General features: G+C 44.3%; 1 protein-coding gene across 4 annotated transcripts in view; it reads left to right on the top strand.

Moving 5' to 3' along the window:
- FYN (FYN proto-oncogene, Src family tyrosine kinase) overlaps window positions 1-27845 on the top strand; it is a 204667-nt gene that overhangs the window by 93798 nt on the left and 83024 nt on the right. For 3 of the 4 annotated variants that reach the window (XM_077289480.1, XM_077289477.1, XM_077289478.1), the window contains exon 3: window positions 20356-20422. The exons of the other annotated variant lie outside the window; for it this stretch is intronic. The gene's annotated coding sequence lies outside the window, so the exon portion shown is untranslated. The remainder of the gene's footprint in view (window positions 1-20355; window positions 20423-27845) is intronic. 4 annotated transcript variants of the gene reach the window in all.

The raw sequence follows: 27845 nt of genomic DNA, 5'->3' as shown, positions 1-27845 counted from the left end.
GGAAGGAGCGCCATTTGACTTTTTGAATGAAAAATTGGCTCCAATCTTTAGCGGACACCATGTCGCGTTTGGAGAGCCCCCGTGTCCCTAAACATTGGAGCTCCCCCACAAGTGACCCCATTTTGGAAACTAGACCCCCCAAGGAACTCATCTAGAGGCATAGTGAGCACTTTAAACCCCCAGGTGCTTCACAAATTGATCCGCAAAAATGAAAAAGTACTTTTTTTTCACACAAAATTTCTTTTAGCCTCAATTCTTTCATTTTCACATGGGCAACAGGATAAAATGGATCCTAAAATTTGTTGGGCAATTTCTCCTGAGTACGCCGATACCTCATATGTGGGGGTAAACCACTGTTTGGGTGCACGGCAAGGCTCGGAAGGGGAGGCGTGCCATTTGACTTTTTGAATGGAAAATTAGCTCCAATCATTAGCGGACACCATGTCGCGTTTGGAGAGCCCCTGTGTGCCTAAACATTGGAGCTCCCCTACAAGTGACCCCATTTTGGAAACTAGACCCCCCAAGGAACTTATCTAGATGCATAGTGAGCACTTATAACCCCAGGTGCTTCACAGAAGTTTATAACGCAGAGCCGTGAAAATAAAAAAATAATTTTTCTTTCCTCAAAAATGATTTTTAACCCAGAATTTTTTATTTTCCCAAGGGTAATAGGAGAAATTGGACCCCAAATGTTGTTGTCCAGTTTGTCCTGAGTACGATGATACCCCATATGTGGGGGTAAACCACTGTTTGGGCGCACGGCAGGGCTCGGAAGGGAAGGCATGCCATTTGGCTTTTTGAATGGAAAATTAGCTCCAATCATTAGCGGACACCATGTCGCGTTTGGAGAGCCCCTGTGTGCCTAAACATTGGAGCTCCCGCACAAGTGACCCCATTTTGGAAACTAGACCTCCCAAGGAACTAACCTAGATGTGTGGTGAGCACTTTGAACCCCCAAGTGCTTCACAGAAGTTTATATCGCAGAGCCATGAAAATAAAAAATAATTTTTCTTTTCTCAAAAATGATTTTTTAGCCCACAATTTTTTATTTTCCCAAGGGTAACAGGAGAAATTGGACCCCAAAAGTTGTTGTCCAGTTTCTCCTGAGTACGCTGATACCCCATATGTGGGGGTAAACCACTGTTTTGGCACACGTCGGGGTTCGGAAGGGAAGTAGTGACGTTTTGAAATGCAGACTTTGATGGAATGCTCTGCGGACGTCAGGTTGCGTTTGCAGAGCCCCTGATGTGCCTAAACAGTAGGAACTCCCCACAAGTGACTCCATTTTGGAAACTAGACCCCCAAGGGAACTTATCTAGATGTGTGGTGAGCACTTTGAACCCCCAAGTGCTTCACAGAAGTTTATAACGCAGAGCCGTGAAAATAATAAATGTGTTTCCTTTCCTCAAAAATATTTTTTTAGCCCAGAATTTTTTATTTTTGCAAGAGTAACAGGAGAAATTGGACCCCAAAAGTTGTTGTCCAGTTTCTCCTGAGTACGCTGATACCCCATATGTGGGGGTAAACCACTGTTTTGGCACACGTCGGGGTTCGGAAGGGAAGTAGTGACGTTTTGAAATGCAGACTTTGATGGAATGCTCTGCGGGCATCAGGTTGCGTTTGCAGAGCCCCTGATGTGCCTAAACAGTAGGAACTCCCCACAAGTGACTCCATTTTGGAAACTAGACCCCCAAGGGAACTTATCTAGATGTGTGGTGAGCACTTTGAACCCCCAAGTGCTTCACAAAAGTTTACAACGCAGAGCCGTGAAAATAAAAAATCATTTTTCTTTCCTCAAAAAAGATGTTTTAGCAAGCAATTTTTTATTTTCACAAGGGTAACAGGAGAATTTGGACCCCAATATTTGTTGCCCAGTTTGTTGTGAGTGTGCTGGTACCCCAAATGTGGGGGTAAACCACTGTTTGGGCGCACGTCGGGGCTTGGAAGGGAGGGAGCACCATTTGACTTTTTGAACGCAAGATTGGCTGGAATCAATAATGGCGCCATGTTGCGTTTGGAGACCCCTGATGTGCCTAAACAGTGGAAACCCCTGAATTCTAACTTCAACACTAACCCCAACACACCCCTAATCCTAATCCCAACTGTAGCCATAACCCTAATCACAACCCTAACCCCAACACACCCCTAACCACAACCCTAACCCCAACACACCCCTAACCCTATCCGTAACACTAACCACAAGCCTAATCTTAACCCTATTTCAAACCCTAGCCCTAATTCCAACCCTAACTCTAATTCCAACCCTAACCCTAAGGCTATGTGCCCACGTTGCGGATTCGTGTGAGATTTTTCCGCACGATTTATGAAAAATCTGCAGGTAAAAGGCACTGCGTTTTACCTGCGGATTTACAGCAGATTTCCAGTGTTTTTTTGTGCGGATTTCACCTGCGGATTCCTATTGAGGAACAGGTGTAAAACGCTGCGGAATCCGCACAAAGAATTGACATGCTGCGGAAAATACAACGCAGCGTTTCTGCACGGAATTTTCCGCACCATGGGCACAGCGGATTTGGTTTTCCATATGTGCACATGGTACTGTAAACCTGATGGAAAACTGCTTCGAATTCGCAGCGGCCAATCCTCTGCGGATCCGCGGCCAATCCGCTGCGGATCCGCGGCCAATCCGCTGCGGATCCGCGACCAATCCGCTGCGGATCCGCGGCCAATCCGCTGCGGATCCGCTGCCAATCCGCTGCGGATCCGCGGCCAATCCGCTGCGGATCCGCGGCCAATCGGCTGCGGATCCGCGGCCAATCCGCTGCGGATCCGCGGCCAATCCGCTGCGGATCCGCTGCCAATCCGCTGCGGATCCGCAGCCAAATCCGCACTGTGTGCACATGCCATAACCCTACCCCTAACCCTAACCCTACCCGTAACCCTACCCCTAACCCTAACCCTACCCCTAGTTCTAACCCTAGTTCTAACCCTAGTGGAAAAAGAAAAAAAAATATTTTCTTTATTTTATTATTGTCCCTACCTATGGGGGTGATAAAGGGGGGGGGGGTTATTTATTATTTTTTTATTTTGATCGCTGCGATAGAACCTACCACAGCGATCAAAATGTACTTGTAATGAATCTGCCAGCTGGCAGATTCGGCGGGCGCACTGTGCGTGCGCCCGACATTTTCCAAGATGGCGGCGCCCATGGAGAAGACGGCCGGACACCGGGAGGGACATGCGAAGGTAAGTATGGGGGGGTGGGATCGGAACACGGGGGGGGCATCTGAGGACCGGGGGAGCGGACAAGAGGACCGAAGGAATGGACAGGAGGGAGGAGGGGAGCGTACAGGAGATCGGGGCAGAAAGGACGACTGGGGGGGGGCGATCGGTGGCGGTGGGGGGGGGGCAGATCAGGGTCTCCAGCCATGGCAGATGCTATTGCAGCATCGGCCATGGCTGGATTGTAATATTTCACCATTTTCATAGGTGAAATATTACAAATCGCTCTGATTGGCTGTTTCACTTTCAACAGCCAATCAGAGCGATCGTAGCCACGGGGGGGTGAAGCCACCCCCCCTGGGCTGAAGTACCACTCCCCCTGTCTCTGCAGATCGGGTGAAAATGGAGTTAACCCTTTCACCCGATCTGCAGGGACACGATCTTTCCATGACGCCACATAGGCGTCACAGGTCGGATTGGCACCGACTTTCATGACGCCTACGTGGCGTCAAAGGTCGGGAAGGGGTTAAAGTTGACTGAACCTCTGTCCTGTGTCCTTGTGTGTACCACATTGAGCATGGAGAAAAGAAAGAAGACCAAAGAACTGTCTGAGGACTTGAGAAACCAAATTGTGAGGAAGCATGAGCAATCTCAAGGCTACAAGTCCGTCTCCAAAGACCTGAATTTTCCTGTGTCTACCATGCGCAGTGTCATCAAGAAGTTTAAAGCCCATGGCACTGTGGCTAACCTCCCTAGGTGTGGACGGAAAAGAAAAATTGACAAGAGATTTCAACGCAAGATTGTGCGGATGTTGGATAAAGAACCTCGACTAACATCCAAACAAGTTCAAGCTGCCCTGCAGTCCAAGGGTACAACAGTGTCAACCCGTACTATCCGTCGGTGTCTGAATGAAATGGGACTGTATGGTAGGAGACCCAGGAAAACCCCACTTCTTACCCCAAGACATAAAAAAAGCCAGGCTGGAGTTTGCCAAAACTTACCTGAAAACGCCTAAAACGTTTTGGAAGAATGTTCTCTGGTCAGATGAGACAAAAGTAGAGCTTTTTGGGCAAAGGCATCACCATAGAGTTTACAGGAGAAAAAAAGAGGCATTCAAAGAAAAGAACACAGTCCCTACAGTCAAACATGGCAGAGGTTCCCTGATGTTGCTTTGCTGCCTCTGGCACTGGACTGCTTGACCGTGTGCATGACATTATGAAGTCTGAAGACTACCAACAAATTTTGCAGCATAATGTAGGGCCCAGTGTGAGAAAGTTGGGTCTCCCTCAAAGGTCATGGGTCTTCCAGCAGGACAATGACCCAAAACACACTTCAAAAAGCACTAGAAAATGGTTTGAGAGAAAGCACTGGAGACTTCTAAGGTGGCCAGTATGCAGAGCTATGTGTGAGCCCATATACAATGTACTGAGCTATGTGTGAGCCCGTATACAATGTATGGGGCTATGTGTGGGCCCTTATTATATGGTCATGATTAAGGGAGCGTAGTCTCCAGAAACGTGTTGAGATTCTTACCCATATGGCTTGTGCTGAAGTCTGTATCCTCTATGCTTAAAAGTTTGTGAATAAAGAAAACTCTTTTTTACGGATTCGGTGAAGCTGGACATTCTCTTCTTTTTTGCCCTTATACAGTATGCAGAGCTATGTGTGAGCCCATATACAATGTGCTGAGCTATGTGTGAGCCAGTATACAATGTATGGGGCTATGTGTGGGCCCTTATACAGCAAGCAGAGCTACGTGTGAGCCCATATACAATGTGCTGAGCTATGTGTGAGCCCGTATACAATGTATGGGTCTATGTGTGGGCCCTTATATAGTGTGCAGAGCTATATGCGGGCCCTTATACAGTATGCAGAGCTATGTGTGAGCCCATATATAATGTACGGGGCTATGTGTGGGCCCTTACACAGTGTGCAGAGCTATGTGTGGGCCATTATGCTGTTTGCAGAGCTATGTGGGGGGCTATGATACTATTTGGAGGGCTATGTGTGGGCCATTATACTGTTTGAAAGGCTATATGGAGGTAATTATACTGTTTGGAGGGCTAGTGGGGGCCATTATACTGTGTGCGGGCCATTATACAATGTGGAAGATTCTGTTGGGGCCACCATACTGTGTGGAGATCTTTGTTGGAGCTATTATATAGTATGAGGGGTCTGTGTCGGGGCCATCATACTGTGTTGGAATCACTGTGGAGGTATCATTTTGAGGGCGAAGTACATTAGGGTCATCATACTGCGTGTGTAGAGGGTACTGTGTAGGAATTCACTGTGCTGGTATCATACTGTCATACTGTGTTTGGGGGCACTTTTGTTGCCATCATATTTTATTTTGGCCTTGAAATTGGCATCTTACTGTGTTGGAACACTAGGATCTTCAATAGGAGGAAAATTACTTTGTAAGAACCAAATGTGATTTTGTTTTTGGGGGCCTAATTAGACCTTCTGCATGGGGCCATGATTTCTGTGTATTCCCCTGCTCAATTCACTTCCTTGATTGTATGCCTAATTGCTCAAATTTCTGACCTGAAACATTTTTAGCTTTTAAACTTTCTTTTTTTCTCCTGTTCTTCCAAGAGCCATAATTTTTTTGTTTTTTCTTCTACGTAACATTTCTTTTTTGTAAGACACCTTTTAACATACCATATAATGTACTAAGAAACAGAAATTCCAGGTGGGGTGAAATGGTAAAAAAAAAACCAATTCTTGAATTCGGTAATTTGGGGGATTGATTTTATGACATTTAATTTTGGTAAAAATGACCTAGCAACATGATTACAGCCATACCAAACATGCTTTTTTAGATTTCATCCTTTAAAAAGAAGAAATAAAAAAAAATTAGACGTTCATATCTTTGTAAACAAAATTTGAAACTTTTTTTTTTTTTTTAACAATAGGCCTGATTGTGGGCTTGTTTTTTTTGCATGACAAGCCAAAGTTTTTACTGGTACTATTTTGGGGTGCATGCTTTTATTTGCATTTTTGGGTGGGAGCGCGGTGACTACAAAAATTACAATTCTGGTATTTTAATTTAGTTTTTCTTTACAGTGTTTTCCATATGGGTTAAATAATTTTATTTTTTGATAGATTGAACTTTTAAAGTCACTGCAATATTGATATTCTAATTTCTTTTCTTTTTTTTAATCACTTTCTTAATTTGGAATATGAGAAAATGTACTTACCGGTAATCCATTATTTATTTAGCACCATTAATTCCACAGCGCTTTACAGAGACTAAATTCGCTGTCCCCATTGGGGCTCACAAGCTAAATTCTCTATCAGTATGTCTTTGGGGGGTTGGAGGAATCTCCATGCAGATGTTATCCTTTGGGTGATTTAAACTCAGGTCCCCTGTGCTTCCCCTATATTTCAACTTGTATTGTAATGTTTTTATATTTTAAAAAAAATGTTAATAACTTTTTACATATTATTTTGACTCCTTAGGGGACTTGAACCTGCAATCATTTTCTATTTTAACTATATATATAATGCAATACTTTAGTATTGCAGTGTATAGTGAAATTAACATTACAGTTTAGTGAAATTGACAATAATAGAAGCACTAATGGACCATGGTAGCCCATGATTGCCAAAGTAACCCTCTGGCACCCTATGATTGAGTTGCAGAGGGCCAGTGAGACTCCAAATACATGTCCACACCACTTAAATCTACTTAAATTCTATTGTCAGAGATTGAAAGCAGCAACTAAATGATTATACAAACCCAAAAAGGTAGGAGACAGTGCTAGGACGAATGTAAATTATGTAATTCTTTATTGAAAATATAATTAAAAACAAGAAATAGGGAAATAAGCATCCAAAATAGCAAAATACAGATATAGAGGGTGGGTGAGTCTGAAAAGGGGACAGAAATGTAATAGTTACTCCAGCAGGTAAAATTTTATAATAAAGTGCAAAGGCATAAAAATGTACCGTAAGTGTCCAGATATTCAACCAAGACAGCAATGTGAAAATAAATTCAAAATGAGAATAACAGGTAGATATGAGGATACATACAAAAAATAAATAATGAGAAATAAATAAATGATAAAGGTGTCAACACTTTTCCAGTTAGTCCTATTGAAAATACCATATTTTTTTTGGACTATAAGACGCACCAGACCATAAGACGCAGGAAATTTGAAAAAAAAAAAGAGGTAAAAAATGTGGTTAGTTCTACACTAATATCCCCTGGTATATATCTCCCCAGTCCAGCTATACATGGTCCCCTCATCCCCATCCAGGTATGCATGACCCCCTCATCCCCATTCTGGTATGCATGGCCTCCTCATCCCTCAGCCGGCGGCTGCTGCTCCTGTGCCCGCTATTAAAGATCAATGAATATTCACTTCTCTCCATACCTATGGGAGTGGAGAGCAGTGATTGTTCATTCCCTTAAGTAGCGGGCACATGTAAAAGCCGGCAGCAGCAGGAAGCCAGCGGCTGCAACTATCAGCGTGTCCACTATTAAAGAGAAATGATAATTCACTACTTTCCACCCCATGGGCGTGGAGTGCAGTGAATATTCATTTCTCTTTAGCAGCGAGCACACGACTTTGCCGCAGCAGCCAGCTCCTGTCTCTTTTGACCCGCTGCTCCGCCACTACCGCTCCCCCACTTCCCCATCCACAGTCAAATCAAGTACATCCGGACTATAAGACGCACCCCCATTTCCCGGCACATTTTTGGAGGAAAAAAGTGTGTCTTATAGTCTGAAAAATATGGAAATATACATTGAAGAGCAAAAGGAAAACAATGTTTTGAAGAATTGACTTTCAGGCTCCATATCTCACCATCTACTGCTGCTTTGATCATGAGACTACCATAATTTTATAGGCAATCATCTTAGATATGTCATTCTTAAATTTGACTTTCAACTATTTAGCATGTGATTAGTTATGCAGATTCTTGTCATGTCACTGCATTGTACTGTTTTGCTCCTGGTGGTGGTAAATCATTTTCTTCCTATATACTACAAAATACAACCTGTTCTCACATTCCCTAATATAGCTTCAAAAGTGAAAAGTCATTGGTTTGAATCAAGGAGCAGCCATGAAGACGATTTCCTAAAAAAAGAGAGACAGCATCATCCAGCTCATTAATAGCGGACTCTTGGCTAATAAAATTGCCACACTGCATCATGAGAGTGCCATGACAGTTGGAAAAATACAAGATGAAGTGTCTGTCCATCCATTCAGAAGCCAAAAGGAGGACATCCAGGCAAAATATCGAAGTCAACAAGTCGGCTCATCCCAAGGTCTATCAGTTCTGGCGTGACAAACACGACAGTGAAGGTGGCTTGTATGCCTCCTCATAATAGTGAGATCACAGACATTGATCCTCGTACACTCGAGTACTATAGGTATGAAAAGTACAACGTAGTGTTCCAACAGGACAACAACACAAAGCATATGTCGAGATTAGCAAAGAAATGGTTCAATGACAATTAAGTAGAGGTGCTGGAATGGCCCCCACAGTCCCCAGACCTCAACGCAATCAAACACTTTTGGGTAGAATTGAAGAAAAACTGTATACATACCCAAGTGAGTCAACCAGTAAGCACCAACTTTGGAAACGTGTAGAAGAGATCTGAGCAAGGTTGGACTGGTGTTGTGAATTCCGTTCTCGGACTCCCTCCTGTGGTCATGAATGGTACTTTGGTTAGTTCTGCTCTTGGACTCCCTCTGGTGGCTTCGAGCGGAACTGCTGGTCACTGAGGTTGGCTTATCAGCTGCTCTCGTTTATTGCTATGCTGGCTTCCCTATTTAACTCCACTCGGATCGTTACTTCATGCCAGCTGTCAATGTTTCAGTATTGGTTCAGATCTCTCTTGGACTTCTCTGAGGACCTGTCTACTCCAGCAGAAGCTAAGTCTTTGCTAGTTCATTTGTTGTTACTGCTTCCTGAATATATTTCTTAGTACTGCTAATTTCTTGTCCAGCTTGCTATCATGATATTCCTTTGCTAGCTGGAAGCTCTGGGGTTGCAGAGTGGCACCTCCACACCGTGAGTCGGTGTGGGGAGTATTTTTGCTTACTCTGCGTGGTTTTTTGTAGTCTTTTGTGCTGACCGCATAGTTCCCTTTTCTATCCTCTGACTATTTAGTGAAATCTGGCCTCCTTTGCTAAAACCTGTTTCATTCCTGTGTTTGTGACTTTCCTCTTAAGTCACAGTCAATATATGTGGGGGTCTGCCTTTACCTTTGGGGAATTTCTCTGAGGCAAGGTAAGGCTTCTATTTCTATCTTTAGGTGTAGTTAGCTCTTAGGCTGTGAAGAGGCGTCTACGGAGAGTTAGGTACGCTCCACAGCTATTTCTAGTGTGTGTGATAGGAGTAGGGTTTGCGGTCAGCAGAGTTCCCACTTCCCCAGAGCTAGTCCCGATTTTGAGTTTACTCATCAGGTCATTCCGGGTGCTCCTAACCACCAGGTCCATAACAGTACAGCTGGCCATAAAGTGTTAATGCATCTCAAAAGAGGGATAAGAGAAGTTCTGAACCCATTTTTTTTTTTCTTTGCAGTGTGTTTTGTCTCTCTTTTCCCCTTAACCTCTGGGTGGTTCAGGACTCAGGTGTAGATATGGATATTCAAGGTCTGTCCTCTTGTGTGGATCATCTCACTGCAAGGGTACAAAGCATTCAAGATTATGTAGTTCAGAATCCGATGTTAGAGCCTAGAATTCCAATTCCTGATTTGTTTTCTGGGGATAGATCTAAGTTTCTGAATTTCAAAAATAATTGTAAACTGTTTCTTGCTTTGAAACCCCGCTCCTCTGGTGACCACATTCAGCAAGTAAAAATTATTATTTCTCTGTTGTGTGGCGACCCTCAAGACTGGGCATTCTCCCTTGCGCCAGGAGATCCTGCATTGCTTAATGTAGATGCGTTTTTTCTGGCGCTTGGATTGCTTTATGACGAACCGAATTCAGTGGATCAGGCAGAGAAAATCTTGCTAGCTTTGTGTCAGGGTCAGGATGAAGCGGAGATATGTCAGAAGTTTAGAAAATGGTCTGTGCTTACTCAATGGAATGAGTTGTGCCCTGGCAGCAATTTTTAGAAAGGGTCTTTCTGAAGCCCTTAAGGATGTTATGGTGGGATTTCCCACGCCTGCTGGTCTGAATGAATCAATGTCCTTGGCCATCCAAATTGATCGGCGTTTGCGCGAGCGCAAAATTGTGCACCATTTGGCGGTGTCCTCTGAGCAGAGGCCTGAGCCTATGCAATGTGATAGAACTTTGACCAGAACTGAACGGCAAGAACACAGACGTCAGAATAGGCTGTGTTTTTACTGTGGTGACCCCACTCATTCTATCTCTGATTGTCCTAAGCGCACTAAGCGGTTCGCTAAGTCTGTCACCATTGGTACTGTACAGCCTAAATTTCTTTTGTCTGTTACTCTGATTTGCTCTTTGTCATCCTACTCGGTTATGGCATTTGTGGATTCAGGCGCTGACCTGAATTTGATGGACTTGGAGTTTGCCAGGCGCTGTGGTTTTTTCTTGGAGCCTTTGCAGTATCCTATTCCATTAAGGGGAATTGATGCCACGCCGTTGGCCAAGAATAAACCTCAGTACTGGACTCAGTTGACCATGTGCATGGCTCCTGCACATCAGGAAGATATTCGCTTTTTGGTGTTGCATAATTTGCATGATGTGGTCGTGTTGGGTTTGCCATGGCTACAGGTTCATAATCCAGTATTGGATTGGAAATCAATGTCTGTGTCTAGTTGGGGTTGTCAAGGGGTACATGGCGATGTTCCGTTGGTGTCAATTTCTGCTTCCACTCCTTCTGAAGTCCCTGAGTTTCTGTCGGATTACCAGGATGTATTTGATGAGCCCAAATCCAGTGTCCTACCCCCTCATAGGGATTGTGATTGTGCTATAAATTTGATTCCTGGTAGTAAGTTTCCTAAGGGCCGACTTTTCAATTTGTCTGTGCCAGAGCACGCCGCTATGCGGAGTTATATAAAGGAGTCCTTGGAGAAAGGGCATATTCGCCCGTCTTCATCACCGTTGGGAGCAGGGTTCTTTTTTGTGGCCAAGAAGGATGGTTCTCTGAGACCCTGTATAGATTACCGCCTTCTCAATAAAATCACAGTCAAATTTCAGTACCCTTTGCCTCTGCTGTCTGATTTGTTTGCTCGGATTAAGGGGGCTAGTTGGTTCACCAAGATAGATCTTCGAGGGGCGTATAACCTTGTGCGTATTAAACAGGGCGATGAATGGAAAACAGCATTTAATACGCCCGAGGGCCATTTTGAGTACCTGGTAATGCCATTTGGGCTTTCAAATGCTCCATCTGTGTTTCAGTCCTTTATGCATGACATCTTCCGAAAGTATCTGGATAGATTCATGATTGTATATTTGGATGATATTTTGGTCTTTTCGGATGATTGGGAGTCTCATGTGAAACAGGTCAGAATGGTATTCCAGGTCCTTTGTGCTAATTCCTTGTTTGTGAAGGGGTCTAAATGTCTCTTCCGAGTTCAGAAGGTTTCCTTTTTGGGCTTCATTTTTTCCCCTTCTACTATCGAGATGGATCCTGTTAAAGTTCAGGCCATTTATGATTGGACTCAACCTACATCTGTGAAGAGCCTCCAGAAATTCCTGGGCTTTGCTAATTTTTACCGTCGCTTCATCGCTAATTTTTCTAGTGTGGTTAAACCTTTGACTGATTTGACAAAGAAAGGTGCTGATGTGGTGAATTGGTCCTCTGCGGCCGTTGAGGCCTTTCAGGAGCTGAAATGTCGTTTTTCTTCGGCCCCTGTGTTGCGTCAGCCAGATGTTTCTCTCCCTTTTCAGGTCGAGGTTGATGCTTCTGAGATTGGAGCAGGGGCTGTTTTGTCTCAAAGAAGTTCTGATGGCTCTGTGATGAAGCCATGTGCCTTCTTTTCTAGAAAGTTTTCGCCTGCTGAGCGTAATTATGATGTTGGCATATCGGGAGCTGCTAGCTATGAAGTGGGCATTCGAGGAGTGGCGACATTGGCTTGAGGGAGCCAAGCACCGCGTGGTGGTCTTGACGGATCACAAAAATCTGACTTATCTCGAGTCTGCCAAGCGGTTGAATCCTAGACAGGCTCGATGGTCGCTGTTTTTCTCCCGTTTCGATTTTGTGGTCTCATACCTTCCAGGTTCTAAGAATGTGAAGGCGGATGCCCTTTCTAGGAGTTTTGTGCCTGATTCTCCGGGAGTCCCTGAGCCGGCTGGTATTCTCAAAGAGGGGGTAATTCTGTCTGCCATCTCCCCTGATTTGCAGCGGGTGCTGCAGGAGTTTCAGGCTGATAGACCTGACCGTTGTCCAGCGGAGAAACTGTTTGTCCCTGATAGATGGACTAGCAGAGTTATTTCTGAGGTTCATTGCTCGGTGTTGGCTGGTCATCCTGGGATTTTTGGTACCAGAGATTTGGTGGCTAGGTCCTTTTGGTGGCCTTCCTTGTCACGGGATGTGCGTTCTTTTGTGCAGTCCTGTGGGACTTGTGCTCGGGCTAAGCCCTGCTGTTCTCGTGCCAGTGGGTTGCTTTTGCCCTTGCCAGTGCCGAAAAGGCCTTGGACGCATGTTTCCATGGATTTTATTTCAGATCTTCCTGTCTCTCAAAGGATGTCTGTCATCTGGGTGGTTTGTGATCGCTTTTCTAAGATGGTCCATTTGGTACCCTTGCCTAAATTACCTTCCTCCTCTGATTTGGTGCCATTATTTTTTCAACATGTGGTTCGTTTGCATGGCATTCCGGAGAACATTGTGTCGGACAGAGGTTCCCAGTTTGTCTCTAGGTTTTGGCGGTCCTTTTGTGCTAAGATGGGCATTGATTTGTCTTTTTCTTCGGCTTTCCATCCTCAAACAAATGGCCAAACCGAACGAACCAACCAGACTTTGGAAACCTATCTGAGATGCTTTGTTTCTGCTGATCAGGATGATTGGGTGACCTTCTTGCCATTGGCTGAGTTCGCCCTTAATAATCGGGCTAGTTCGGCTACTTTGGTTTCGCCTTTTTTTTGCAATTCTGGTTTTCATCCTCGTTTTTCTTCGGGGCAGGTTGAGACTTCTGACTGTCCTGGTGTGGATTCTGTGGTGGACCGGTTGCAGCAAATTTGGACTCACGTAGTGGACAATCTGACGTTGTCCCAGGAGAAGGCTCAACGTTTCGCTAACCGCCATCGTTGTGTTGGTCCCCGACTTCGTGTTGGGGATTTGGTTTGGTTGTCTTCTCGTTATGTTCCTATGAAGGTTTCTTCTCCTAAGTTTAAGCCTCGTTTCATTGGTCCTTATAAGATTTCTGAAATTCTCAGCCCTGTGTCATTTCGTTTGGTCCTTCCAGCTTCTTTTGCCATCCATAATGTGTTCCATAGGTCGTTGTTGCGGAGGTACGTGGCGCCTATGGTTCCCTCCGTTGATCCTCCTGCTCCGGTGTTGGTTGAGGGGGAGTTGGAGTATGTGGTGGAGAAAATTTTGGATTCTCGTATTTCGAGACGGAAGCTTCAGTACCTGGTTAAGTGGAAGGGCTATGGTCAGGAGGATAATTCCTGGGTTGTTGCCTCCGATGTCCATGCTGCCGAGTTAGTTCGTGCCTTTCATTTGGCTCGTCCTGATCGGCCTGGGGGCCCTGGTGAGGGTTCGGTGACCCCTCCTCAAAGGGGGGGTACTGTTGTGAATTCCGTTCTCGGACTCCCTCCTGTGGTCATGAATGGTACTTTGGTTAGTTCTGCTCTTGGACTCCCTCTGGTGGCTTCGAGCGGAACTGCTGCTCACTGAGGTTGGCTTATCAGCTGCTCTCGTTTATTGCTATGCTGGCTTCCCTATTTAACTCCACTCAGATCGTTACTTCATGCCAGCTGTCAATGTTTCAGTATTGGTTCAGATCTCTCTTGGACTTCTCTGAGGACCTGTCTACTCCAGCAGAAGCTAAGTCTTTGCTAGTTCATTTGTTGTTACTGCTTCCTGAATATATTTCTTAGTACTGCTAATTTCTTGTCCAGCTTGCTATCATGATATTCCTTTGCTAGCTGGAAGCTCTGGGGTTGCAGAGTGGCACCTCCACACCGTGAGTCGGTGTGGGGAGTATTTTTGCTTACTCTGCGTGGTTTTTTGTAGTCTTTTGTGCTGACCGCATAGATCCCTTTTCTATCCTCTGACTATTTAGTGAAATCTGGCCTCCTTTGCTAAAACCTGTTTCATTCCTGTGTTTGTGACTTTCCTCTTAAGTCACAGTCAATATATGTGGGGGTCTGCCTTTACCTTTGGGGAATTTCTCTGAGGCAAGGTAAGGCTTCTATTTCTATCTTTAGGTGTAGTTAGCTCTTAGGCTGTGAAGAGGCGTCTACGGAGAGTTAGGTACGCTCCACGGCTATTTCTAGTGTGTGTGATAGGAGTAGGGTTTGCGGTCAGCAGAGTTCCCACTTCCCCAGAGCTAGTCCCGATTTTGAGTTTACTCATCAGGTCATTCCGGGTGCTCCTAACCACCAGGTCCATAACAGACTGGCCCACTGGAGAACCGGGGGATTCTCTGGTGGGCCCAGGCACTGGCACCTGCTGGCATACAGGGCCAGCAGCTGCTTAGGGTGTCCGCTGCTCCAGGGGCCCGAGCCAGTGGCATGTCGCTAATAATGGCACACCACACAGCTGCTTTGGGGCCCCCGGTGCCAGCTGAGCAGCAGGGTGTGACAGAAGGCAAAAGCCGGCTGCTGCGGCTAAAGCCTGTTTCCGCTGCTAAACTTAAATGAATATTCACCCTTCCCCATGCCCCCATGGGCATGGAGAGGGGTGAATATTCATTTCACTTTAATAGTGGGCAGTGTTAGCTGCAAGCAGCGGCTAACACTGAGCGCTATCAGGGCCGGCAGACCAGGGCCCCTGCTCTCCCATCCCATGCGGCCGCTATGGGGCCGTGAGTGGGGTCCAGCGCCGCCCCCCAGAGCGTGCCGCATTGGACTGTATTGGCATCATAGACGCTCATACAGTTGAAAGCAATAATGGAGGCGAGAGCGTCAGATGACGTTCCCTCCCCATCAGTCTCTGCCTCTGACCCTGCATTTGCGCTGTGACTTTACTTCATCGTGTACCCGTTGTGTGCCGGACAGACTGCAGAATGCAGCTGCTGATACCGGAACAGAGCCGGAATCAGCGTGAGTGCAAGGAGGAGAGTTGAGTATTTTTTATATTATATCACTGAGCTCTGGTTGCATTATATTCTGGGGGAGGGGGCTGCATAATATTCTGTGGGGGGAAGCTACATTACACCCTATGAGGGGAGGCTGCATTATATTCTGTTGGGGGAGGCTGCATTATACTCTATGAGGGGAGGCTGCATTATATTCTGTGTGGGAAGGCTGCATTATACCCTATGAGGGGAGGCTGCATTATACCCTATGAGGGTGGCTGCATTATATTCTGTGTGTGGGGGGAAGGCTGCATTATACCCTATGAGGGAGCTGCATTATACTCTATAAGAGGGGTTGCAATATACCCTTTGAGGGGAGGCTGCATTATATTCTGTGGGGGGGCTGCATTATACTCTATGAGGGGGGCTGCATTATATTCTGTGTGTGGGGGAGGCATCATTATACCCTATGAGGGGGGCTACATTATACTCTATGAGGGGGCTGCATTATACCCTATGAGGGGGGCTGCATTATACTCTATGAGGGAGCTGCATTATACCCTATAAGGGGGGGCTGCATTGTGCTCTATGAGGGGACTGCATTATACCCTATGAGGTAGGCTGCATTTTACCCTATGAGGGGGCTACATTACATTCTTTGGGGGGCTGCATTATACTGTATGAGGGGGATTACATTATATCCTATGAAGGGGCTACATTATATGGTAGCCTCTTCATAGGAGGGGCTACAATGTAATGGGGACTAAGAGGCAGCAAAACGCGGGTAGGGGTGCGTCCAGCGGTGTACCTCAATACTTGGGTAAGGTTATTCTTGCCCCATACTTGGTACGCCTATGAGATGGCCTTATTTTTTTATGTAGCTGGGACTTTAGGGGATTGAGATTTAGCGTGGATCGTGCCCACATGAGTGATTGTAATACCACATGGGATCGAAGTTTACTTTGCTGATGATGTGTGGGGACATGCTCTCGCTTAAATTAACCTCTATTGTAGTCAATTACATTTTTTTTCATTTGTATTTAAGTGATGTGATATGGACATATTGTATTGAGTTTTACACCAACCTTTAGTGTTCCTTTTTTGCACATTTTTTTAAATGTCCATTCATGTTGTTTGATTGTGTAATAAAGATTTTTTGATATTTTTATGAAAACTCCTTTGGTCCTCCTTGTTTTGATGACAGCTTATCGAATGATAATGAAGTAGATAGGGGATATTGATCCTACTTATCTAATAATATGAGTCTGGGTATTTATGCATTATGAGGGGCTACATTATATTCTATGGAGGGCTACATTATATTTGATGAGGGGAACTACATTATATTCTATGAGGGGGACTACATTATATTCTATGAGGGGGCTGCATTATACTATATGGGGGCAGCATTATTTTCTATGAAGGGGCTACATTATATTCTCTGAGGGGGCTACATTATATTCTTTCAGGGGCTGCGTTATACTATATGAGGGGGGTAGATTATACCTTATGAGGGGGCTACGTTATATTGTATCAGAGGCTGCGTTTTACACTATGAGGGGGCTACATTATATTCTATGGGGGGGCTTCATTATACTAGATGACGGCTGCATTATATTCTATGAGGGGGATACATTATATTCTATGAGGGGTCTCCATTATAGTCTATGAGGGGGCTACTTTATATTCTATGAGGGCGCTACTTTATATTCTATGAGGGGGGCTACCCCAACCCCTGCTGCATAATTAAGACGTGTACTACCTTATATTATACCCTGATATGAGCGCATTTTAAGATACAATTGGTGGTCTTGTATTTATTTCTATGTAACTACATAGTGGGCCCCAAGAATGGTTTTCTCTGGTGGGTCCAAGGTGCTCCAGTCCGACGCTGGAACTGAGATCAAATTTCGGTCGACACATGCTTGAATCTGATCAAGAGCATACCTAGAAGGATACAGGCAGTGTTGAAAGCCAAAGGTGGATTTACTAAATACTAACAAAATAATAAAAAAAAAGAAAATGTAGGTCTTTAGGAGCATAACAGTAACTATGCAGTGACATGACAAGAATTTGATTAACTGATCACATGCTAAATAGTTGCATGTCAAATTTAAGTATGAGATATCCAAGATGATTGTCTATAAAATGATGGCAGTCTCAAGCTCAAAGCAGAAGTGGACAATGAGATATGGAGCATTAAAGTCAAAGTTTAAAACAGTGTTATCCTTTTGCTCTTCACTGTAATTGTAATGAACAAATGCTTGCAAATAAAATGAGAAATAGAAAATGTGATATATACATCCAGGCTCACCCACCTGTGACCACCAATGACCCGACACGCGTTTCACAGATGCTTCCCTGGCTAACACCTTTTATGTCTTTCAATGAATGTTTTATGGAATTCTGGACAGTATTTTGTGACTCATTAGGAAACATATGGTATTTGCATTGAATTAGAGTTGAATGTATACTTCTTATTCATTGTGATCAGAGTGGTCTTTGTAGGCCACCATCAAAATTCCCTAGCACTTTGTCTTTGGAGTGTGGGAGAAAACTAGAATAGCTTGCAAACATGGGGAGAACATACAAACTCCTTGCAGTTATTGTTTGGATTTGAACCCAGGAACCCAACACTGCAAGGCAATCGTGCTAACCACTGAGCCATCATGTTGCTCAAAACTATTGTAATGCGATACACATCATTAGCTTCGACATTGAGAATGTAATCTGTCAGAGGTGACTGCACTCTGCTTCTGATTAAAAGCGTGAACACTTGTTTCGAAAAATGCCCTACATCTGTAGCATATGGCAATGACTCAAATTTCATCATTGAGAAATCTCCACATGTAAGCACATGGTGTTTGAATATTTCAAGACTGGAAAATAAAATTCTGAGATAAATAAGTTACTGAACCATGCACATTATTGAAGCATGTATTGATGAAGACCACTGCAAATTTGTCATGTATGCCCCTCAATAAACTAAGCTTTATTCTCCTGGTCACAACTACTAAACTTTTGGGTAGTCGCATTACATCCATTCGTCTGACTTTTTGTAATTCAGTCGAAAAGAAGGTGAGACAACACTTAAATATTTGTGAAGAAAGCAATGTACTGTAATCTAAAAGCAATGCGTCATATTGCCACGTCTTTATCAGTTTATGTAATTCAGGTGAGATTCCAGTTTGGTCATCAAGAAGGCTTACCCAATATTAACTTACAATATTTCTTTGTCTTGGAATTCAAATTCAGTATATCAGCCATACCAACTAAAGGCCCCCATACACAATGGACTAACGTTGTCCTAACCTGCCGATATCGGGGGAGATGAGCCAACGGTTTAATGTATATGGGGGCCTACCTACTCTTCACCAACAGATGATATTGTAGGAAAGAAGGGTCCGGCAAATTGGATTTCCGACAGCCAATCATTTTGTTTTCCTGGAGATATGCTGCTGCCAGAGGAGCCAATTGTCCCTGTGTATGGGGGGGCTCAGGAGCAATAACTATAGCTCAACGATTGTTCACTGAGAGCTATCTATTGTGTAGGGGGTATTTCCATCTCCAAGATCCTATCTCAATATTTAGTAGGTGTAACAATAATATTAGCAAATACCTCCAATTAGAAACGTACCATATTTTTTTCTGATTTGCTAGGTCTCTTTCCTCATGTGCTAGCATTGCAGGACCTTAGGTATCCATGGTTACGACCACTAGCAACTAGCTAACTGTCACTATATGAGTGGTCGTAACCATGGATACCTAAGGTCCTGCAATGCCTACACATGAGGAAAGAGACATAGCGAATCAGAAAAACTATACTACATTTCTAATTGGTGGAATTTTCCAATAATATACATCGACAACATATTTGTGTAAGATCTTGGTGATGGGAATACTGCTTTAAGTCTTTTATTAGGAGCAGCCATTTTGAAAATGTTTGATAAGTTGTTTACTAATAGAATATTTTGCTCTTATTCATAAGCCTTTTATCCAAAATTATTTTGCCGTTGATGTGTGCCATGCTGCCTACTCAGCGTGTATAAATAACACCATATGCATGTTGGAGTAGGAAGGAAGAAAATGAGTCAAGCTTTTGGCCTAAATTACTCTTTGGGTAGGCGCATGGTTTTTAGTAGATACATGATGCACAATCAATGTATTTGGCTTAAAAAACACTCATACAACTTTTTATTGCCTTAACCTATGTGTATGTAATGTAGTGTAAGTGTGGTAATATACTCTCCGATCTCTGAGCTCTGTCTTGCTGGCTGACCCTGGGCTCCATTGGTGAGACAGGCTTTTGCAATGTAAGTCTATTGGAGCATTAGAATGAAACTCTTACATTGTAAAAGCATCTTCCTTCTCACACATAGAGCCTAGTGTGATCCGGCAAGCCAGAATAGCAGCCACACGAGCGAGAAGAGGACCGGAGTGGTGGTGGAAGCCGAGGAAGATGACAATCGGTGAGTATATTCAATAACGAGTTTTTTTGGGAGAGGTTTTTTAAATAGGACACACGATTTGTCTATGGGAGAAATTAATCCTACCACAAAAACATGTTTTTTTGGAACGGTTTTTTGAATCTGTAGTAATGCTTAAATAGTTACATAGTTACATATACAACTGTTATAATGTGCTAAGGTATTGTGACATGCAAGGGGTTAAAGTAAGCCATCATCCAAAAACAGAAATATCTGGTGAGAAATATTATGGTGATCCTAAGCACTTTTAGCGGAATAAGCCGACATATGTTAAGCCATCCTTATTTCTTGCCGTATGGAAAATAATAGGATATACGGTAACATCAAATAAGGTCACTTTACTCACGGCGGCTTTATGGATCAGTTTTTTTCAAAGACTAGTGGTGTGTTCCTAGTGTGAATGAAATAGAATTCGATTGCTGTGAACCACGCTGTGCATGTGCTCTGATTTATGAATGAATTATGAATGAGCTTCTTTTGCTTCAATTTATTCTTACGTTAAAGATTGCTTACTCATGTGTAAGCCAGTAATGGTTTGTGTAAGCAACATAAAAAATAAATGCGTCTATTTTTTTCCAGGGTCTTTACTACAGTCGCACTTGAAGAAATGTGGTGAAATCAAGTTATAGTACTTTAGGAAATATTGGTAAGTAACAGCTTTCTTAAAATGATTGTTATTTATTATTATGTGGTCATTTTTTCAGCATATGTATATTTTGATACCTTTAGAAAAAAGCTTCACTCGAAGGAGTTGTTCTCTTTCAGAAAATACTGGTCTACCAGTCCCCGGGCACAATACCGGTCTCCAGGCACAATACCGGTCTCCGGGCACAATACCGGTCTCCAGGCACAATACCGGTCCCCGGGCACAATACCGGTCCCCGGGCACAATACCAATCCCCTGGCACAATACCGGTCTCCAGGGACAATACCAATCCCCGGTCACAATACCGGTCCCCGGGCACAATACCGGTCCCCGGGCACAATACCGGTCTCCAGGGACAATACCAATCCCCGGTCACAATACCGGTCCCCGGGCACAATACCGGTCTCCAGGGACAATACCAATCCTCGGGCACAATACCGGTCTCCAGGGACAATACCAGTCCCCGGGCACAATACCGGTCTCCAGGGACAATACCAATCCCCGGGCACAATACCGGTCTCCAGGGACAATACCGGTCTCCAGGGACAATACCAATCCCCGGGCACAATACCGGTCTCCAGGGACAATACCAATCCCCGGGCACAATACCGGTCTCCAGGCACAATACCGGTCCCCGGGCACAATACCGGTCTCCAGGGACAATACCAATCCCCGGTCACAATACCGGTCCCCGGGCACAATACCGGTCTCCAGGGACAATACCAATCCCCGGGCACAATACCGGTCTCCAGGGACAATACCAATCCCCGGGCACAATACCGGTCTCCAGGGACAATACCAATCCCCGGGCACAATACCGGTCTCCAGGCACAATACCGGTCCCCGGGCACAATACCGGTCTCCAGGGACAATACCAATCCCCGGTCACAATACCGGTCCCCGGGCACAATACCGTTCTCCAGGGACAATACCAATCCCCGGGCACAATACCGGTCTCCAGGGACAATACCAATCCCCGGGCACAATACCGGTCTCCAGGGACAATACCAATCCCCGGGCACAATACCGGTCTCCAGGCACAATACCGGTCCCCGGGCACAATACCGGTCTCCAGGGACAATACCAATCCCCGGGCACAATACCGGTCCCCGGGCACAATACCGGTCTCCAGGGACAATACCAATCCCCGGGCACAATACCGGTCTCCAGGGACAATACCAATCCCCGGGCACAATACCGGTCTCCAGGCACAATACCGGTCTCCGGGCACAATACCGGTCTCCAGGGACAATACCAATCCCCGGTCACAATACCGGTCCCCGGGCACAATACCGGTCTCCAGGGACAATACCAATCCCCGGGCACAATACCGGTCTCCAGGGACAATACCGGTCTCCAGGGATAATACCAATCCCCGGGCACAATACCGGTCTCCAGGGACAATACCAATCCCCGGGCACAATACCGGTCTCCAGGGACAATACCGGTCTCCAGGGACAATACCAGTCCCCGGGCACAATACCGGTCTCCAGGGACAATACCAATCCCCGGGCACAATACCGGTCTCCAGGGACAATACCTCCGGGCACAATTTGTTATAAATAAAACAAATTGCGGATTACTCACTGTTCCCAGGTCCAGGGGTGGGTTTTTGCCGTTTCTCCCTATTTCTGATATTGGTTGCAGCGCTGATGTCACATCAACAACGTGTCAGCCAATCACTGATTTCAGCAGCTCGGAATGGGCCATAACATCTACATGGGCAGAGCCGCTAAGTTCTGTGCTTTCTTGTTAATGTGATGTCAGCACTGAAGCTAATATCAGATACTGGAATGAGTAGTCTAGTTTCAGGGGACAGTGAGTTAAGCGCGGTTTATTTTTTAGAACAAAGACTGGTCATTTCTGAAAGGGGATTACCCCTTTAAATATGCTGATTCTAGAAAAAAAAGGATAAGAGTTAATTTATTGTTCACTAAGAGAATTGATTATACAAAAAGAAGATATCGTCAGCATTTGTGAGAGGTCATTGATTTAACGTGTATCTCTGTAGACTTTTTTCTTGATACTCAGAGAGGGAGAGCATATTTCACAGGGAACCTCCACTGAGCCCTGAACTTGCAGTTTCACAAGCATGTATGTCAAAAAAATCTCAAGTAGCCCAAATTTGTATTTTACTATATAGTTAAGGTTCCCATGAGCACATGCTTGAGTATACAGTATGAAAACGGAAAAAAAGACAGAGAGGTGCCAGAACCAAGGCTCAACACTGTTATTAACAACAATTCCTTTATTGCATACATTTTAAAGAAATCATTCAGTATAATCAAAACAGATGCCGAAAATGCAGGTACATTGAGTGAGTGTGGCTATGGAGTGAGTGTGGCTATGCGGAGTGGGCGGGGCTATGTGGAGTGGGCGGGTCTTGATACGTTCATTAAAGCTCTTAGCAATAAATATAGAGCATTTGAGTGTAAAGGATTTATGATGATATAATAATGCAATGCAGGTACCCCAGACTCAGTAAGGCTTAAAAATCTATCCAATAAAAATTGTTCTTAATAACAGTGTTGCATCTTGGTCCTGGCACCTCTCTCTCTTTTTTCCTTTTTCATATACTCAAGCATGTATGTCAGCGAAAAAAAGATTTTGAAAATAAAGTGTCAGTGAAGAACATATTACTAAGAGGGATTTTTGGATGACAAAGGTGAGCATACATTTTCAAAAGGTTTCACCGCAATAGACATTCATTGTCTATTTGTAGGATAGGTGCTAAGTAGAATCTGATGGGCCCTGGTGCAAAATTTGGATCTGTGCCCCCACCTGCAAGTTGGTCAGATATATGTGCCATTGTACCTAGATTCTATAATGACATGTGTGTTCGCCCCCCCCCCATATTATAATATCCCCCATCCTGGCTGTTTCCTGTAATAATCTTCCCCATCATGGCTCCCATCCTGGAAGAATGTCTCTCATCCTAGGCCCCTTCCAGGTATAATGGTCACCATCCTGTGCCCCTTCCTCTTATAATATCCTCTGACTTGGGTCTCTTCCTATTATAATGTCTGCCATTCATGGCCTTTACCTGACATAATGTCTCCTGCCATGGACCACTTAATGTAATAATATCCCCCATCCTGGCCCCTTCCTGTAACAATGTCCCCCATTCTGGTATAATGGGCACCTTCCAGGTGTAATGTCCTCCATCATAGGCCACTTCCTGGTATAATCACCTCTATGATAGTATAATGCCCCCCCTCACATGCCCCTTCCTTGCATAATTCCCCCTATCCTGAGACCCATCCTTGTGTAATGGTCCCAATAATGGGCCCCTTTGTTATATAATGTCCCCCCATCCTTGTCCCTTCCTTGTATAATGCTCCCCATCCTTGGCCCCTTCCTGATATAATGTTCTGCCTCTCATTTTCAATACATTAAGTAAAACAAAAGAATAAACGATTCTTCTCACCTTCCTCCGCTCACTCAACGTGCTTCATCCTCCTCCGTAGCTGACTTCAGTGTGGTGGCACAGGTAGCATATAACCTTACTGTCATGAGCTGCTCGTGACTGGCACGTCGACGTAAGTTGCCGGCCTCTGGTTGGATGGCAGCGTGTATTGCAGTTCAGGGAGCTGGCGAGTCCCTGCGCAGTAATACATTTCAGCTAAATGTGCATCCTCGGCTCAAATAGGCGCTCCTGCATGGACCCAGTTCATGGTCGTACCCTCTGCGACCGCGATCGTTACACCCCTGGTGCTAAGTGTCTGCTTACTGGAGGCCCCATCTCTGGGAACCTCGGGGTCCCTAGTCCTTTCTTTCTCCTCACTGCACTAAAACTGAGGGGAATTTTGAATAGAGCATTGTCTGAGCCTCACCACCAACTGATGGAGGCAGCTAAACACATTGCTTGGCTGTTACCATCAACCCCATAGACATTGAATGGAGGCTGCAAACTCCACCGACATGCAGTCTGGGAGAAACTACTATGTGAGCATTTTGTTACTTTCCATGTTTTAAAAGTTGTACATTAGATGTCGCTGGCATATATGTTTAAAAATGGAAATGCATCCAACCATCACTAAGGAAGGTGTGTCCGCTGAGGACCACCTTTTCCATTATTTATTCATAGTCCATTCATAGGTAATGGGGGGGCTTATTTCCATATCCAACATTTTCTTTTTCCTTCCTGAGATTATCATCTATTTGCTTAATTTAGGAGCTGAATGTATATATATATATATATATATATATATATATATATATATATATATATATATATATTTTTTTTTTTTTTATGTCATAGCAGTGTTGTCCTCCCTTGTTAGCATAGCAAGTGACTTATTAAATAAAATGAGCGGACATGTCACTGCCTTCCGCAGCAACAGCATGCTGTCCTACTTCTTACTGACTGCAAATGATGGTCTCAAACCAATAAGGGTGTTGAAATCCCGTCCTGTAAAAGATGAGTCTTATGCACTCAGTCAGTATAACTAACATACATATGCTATTAGTTTCACAATTTATAGTATACAAAATGGAAACTTTTCAAACAATAAGATTGGGCTCCACTGCTGCACCCGACCCAACAGACTACAATGAGATCCATTGGGCAGCGTTAGCATACAGTGGGGCCACATCATGTATTTATATTCTGCTAAGGCCTCTATACACATTAGATCGACGTCAGATAATCCCAATAATATTGCCGGGATCGGCTGGCAATCTAATGTTTGGGGGCCTCCCGCCTGTCACGGTTTCATCACTGACTGTGGCGTAGGGATGCTGTGAGTGACAGCTTAACTGCTCTATGGGATCTGGAGTGTTCTGTATTGTTGTTTTTGTGAATGGCAGTCCAGTCATCCAATCTGATGACAGCCCTGCTGCTCAATCTGGTCTAACCTGCATGCTTTTTCCCCCCGGTGTCTCCCGTCCTCAATGATTTGAAAGCTTTTTAGCTGGCTTTCCGTGAGCAGCACATTGTTAGTTGAAGCTTATCTAAGTTAGATGTGTTTGCTTGCTTTGTGTCTGACTTTTTTATCTTGTTGTTGGACCTCGGATTATCCCTTCTGATTTTGACACTCTCTGACTACAGGTATCTGACCCTGGACTTGGCCTCTGACTATCCATTTGCTGTTCTACCTTGTCTTGACGTACCTCTCCTAGCATTTGACCCTGGAATGTTATTTGACTACACCTTTGTTTTACTCCTATGTACTATGAGCCCCACTGGTATTTGTCCTTAGACTCAGCATCACTCTGAATTTCCGCCAACATATTTTGTATAGCACTTTAAACACTAAACCCTTTTGTTTTCCAAGATAAGCCGTCATCAGAGCTGTTTGGCAGCTGCTCACTCCACTCCCCTCCCCCCATTGAAAACTAGGCTGAGTCAAGTGTTCATGTTCTGGGAAAGTTTATGGGAAAGTCGGGAGAGATAACTGTCAGCCAATATCTATGTGACCAACTTTAAAGCCGGTATTACAGGTAGTTCACCTTCAGTAATGCAGTTCTTAAGGATCCTGAGCTCACATCTCCCAGTATTTCATGCAGCTTTTGTGTCGGTATATTGTATATTCTCATAATTTGCTTTTTCACCATAAAGTTTTTTCACTTTGTGGTTAGTATGTGTTAATTTAATTTCACAAGTTTGGTCAAATTATCACAAAACAACGGCAAGAAGCTGCTGATGTGCAGAGAGCTTGCAAAAGCCACACTATGTTCTTGTTAATTTCATAGTAAAGGCAGCAATACACCACAGCATTGCTACACTGTGTGAATAAACCACTAAGCTATTATAAGATACTGTGTACTGATTCCAAATAATCAAAATTGTAAGCATTTTAATAGAGTTTATATTTTGATGCAAACTAATTTGGTGTACAAAGCTTAGCCTAAGTTTAGTTTTATGCTGTTTGAACCATGGAGAGCTTACAAGTCAGACATGTTCCCTCATTACAGATTGTTTCATTGAAAACATAGCTAAAATAAAGAGCTGGGCAGAGGGAAAAGAGTTCACAAAGTATCTTGCTCTGGATTCTCCCAGTTAGTGATTAGGGAAAATTTTGTCAAACAAGCCGTGCGTGCGTGCGGGGAGAAGCCAGAGGAAGCTGCCCAGCAGACTCTTCTCCCTATACCTGGTCTCCTCTCTTGGTGCCTGCCTTGTTTGTCAAAATAAGGGAGTTTTTTCAAACACATTTTGACTTTCAGAATAAAACTATGTAAAGCTGTGTTCACAGTGTTCGCAGTTTGTACTCAGACTGCGATGGCTGGACTAGCCGCAAGTCTCCTGACCTGAACATGACATGTTCTTATATGCCTAAGAGACTGTTACATTCAGGTGAGGAGACCGTGCCAGTCTTTTTATCGGGATTTGAGTATAAAACAACAATGTAGTGTCCAAATGACACATCCTGTTCGGATGTTATGCTGATGGCGATGCGGTCTCACTGTATATTAAGAAAGAGGAGGCCAATAATGATTAAGTGCAGGACAGGGAAAAAATGTATCAAAATAATACATGTATGTCAAAAAATGATTAAAAGGCAAAAAAATTCATAATGGTAGTTGTCGCAACACAGTGGACACAGTTAGCACGTGCTGGTGTGTGAACCAAAGGGGGAAAAAACTTTAGAAGTAATAATCCAAGTAGAAAGGATAAAACATAAATCAATTCATAATGGCATATGCAGAATGGAAAAAAGAATGGTATGCCTGGTGAAAATTGTATTGAAGTAAAAAGTCAATCAGTGTAAGGATACAATAGTATACATCCTGGCAGGCAGGATGAAATAGGCTCATCCACCAAACACACCCGACTCACGTTACACAAATGCTTCGTCAGGGGTGATTGGTGGTGGTAACAGAGTAACACTGGCAGCCCTGCATGGTTCCTTCAGTACTTAGTGTGTCCTTAGCCCACTAATCCGTTGTTATGTCCCTGTGTTCCTGTACTCGTCGTGCAACCCTGTACCAGAATCTGTCTAGTGTTCCCGAACCCGTACTGCGACCCTGTACCTGAGTCCATCCTGTGCTCCTGAACTTGTCCTGCTAACGAGAACCCAAACACATACTGTCTGTACTCGGAGCTTTCATTCACCCCCCACATCCGATCACTGGCTCGCTCTTCTTATCTGCATCTCAAAAACATTTCTAGAATTCGCCCTTTTCTTACTTTCGACTCTGCAAAAACTCTTACTGTTTCACTTATTCATTCTCGTCTGGACTATTGTAACTCTCTACTAATCGGCCTCCCTCTTACCAAACTCTCCCTGCTCCAATCTGTCCTGAATGCTGCTGCCAGAATCATATTCCTCACCAACCGTTACACCGATGCCTCTACCTTGTGCCAGTCATTACACTGGCTACCCATCCACTCCAGAATCCAGTACAAAACTACTACCCTCATCCACAGAGCACTCCATGGCACAGCACCACCCTACATTTCCTCTCTGGTCTCAGTCTACCA

Source organism: Ranitomeya variabilis, chromosome 2, assembly GCF_051348905.1.
Source record: "Ranitomeya variabilis isolate aRanVar5 chromosome 2, aRanVar5.hap1, whole genome shotgun sequence".
NCBI lineage: Eukaryota > Metazoa > Chordata > Amphibia > Anura > Dendrobatidae > Ranitomeya > Ranitomeya variabilis.
Note: the sequence above shows the minus strand (reverse complement) of the source record. Positions and strands in the feature narration are given on the sequence as shown.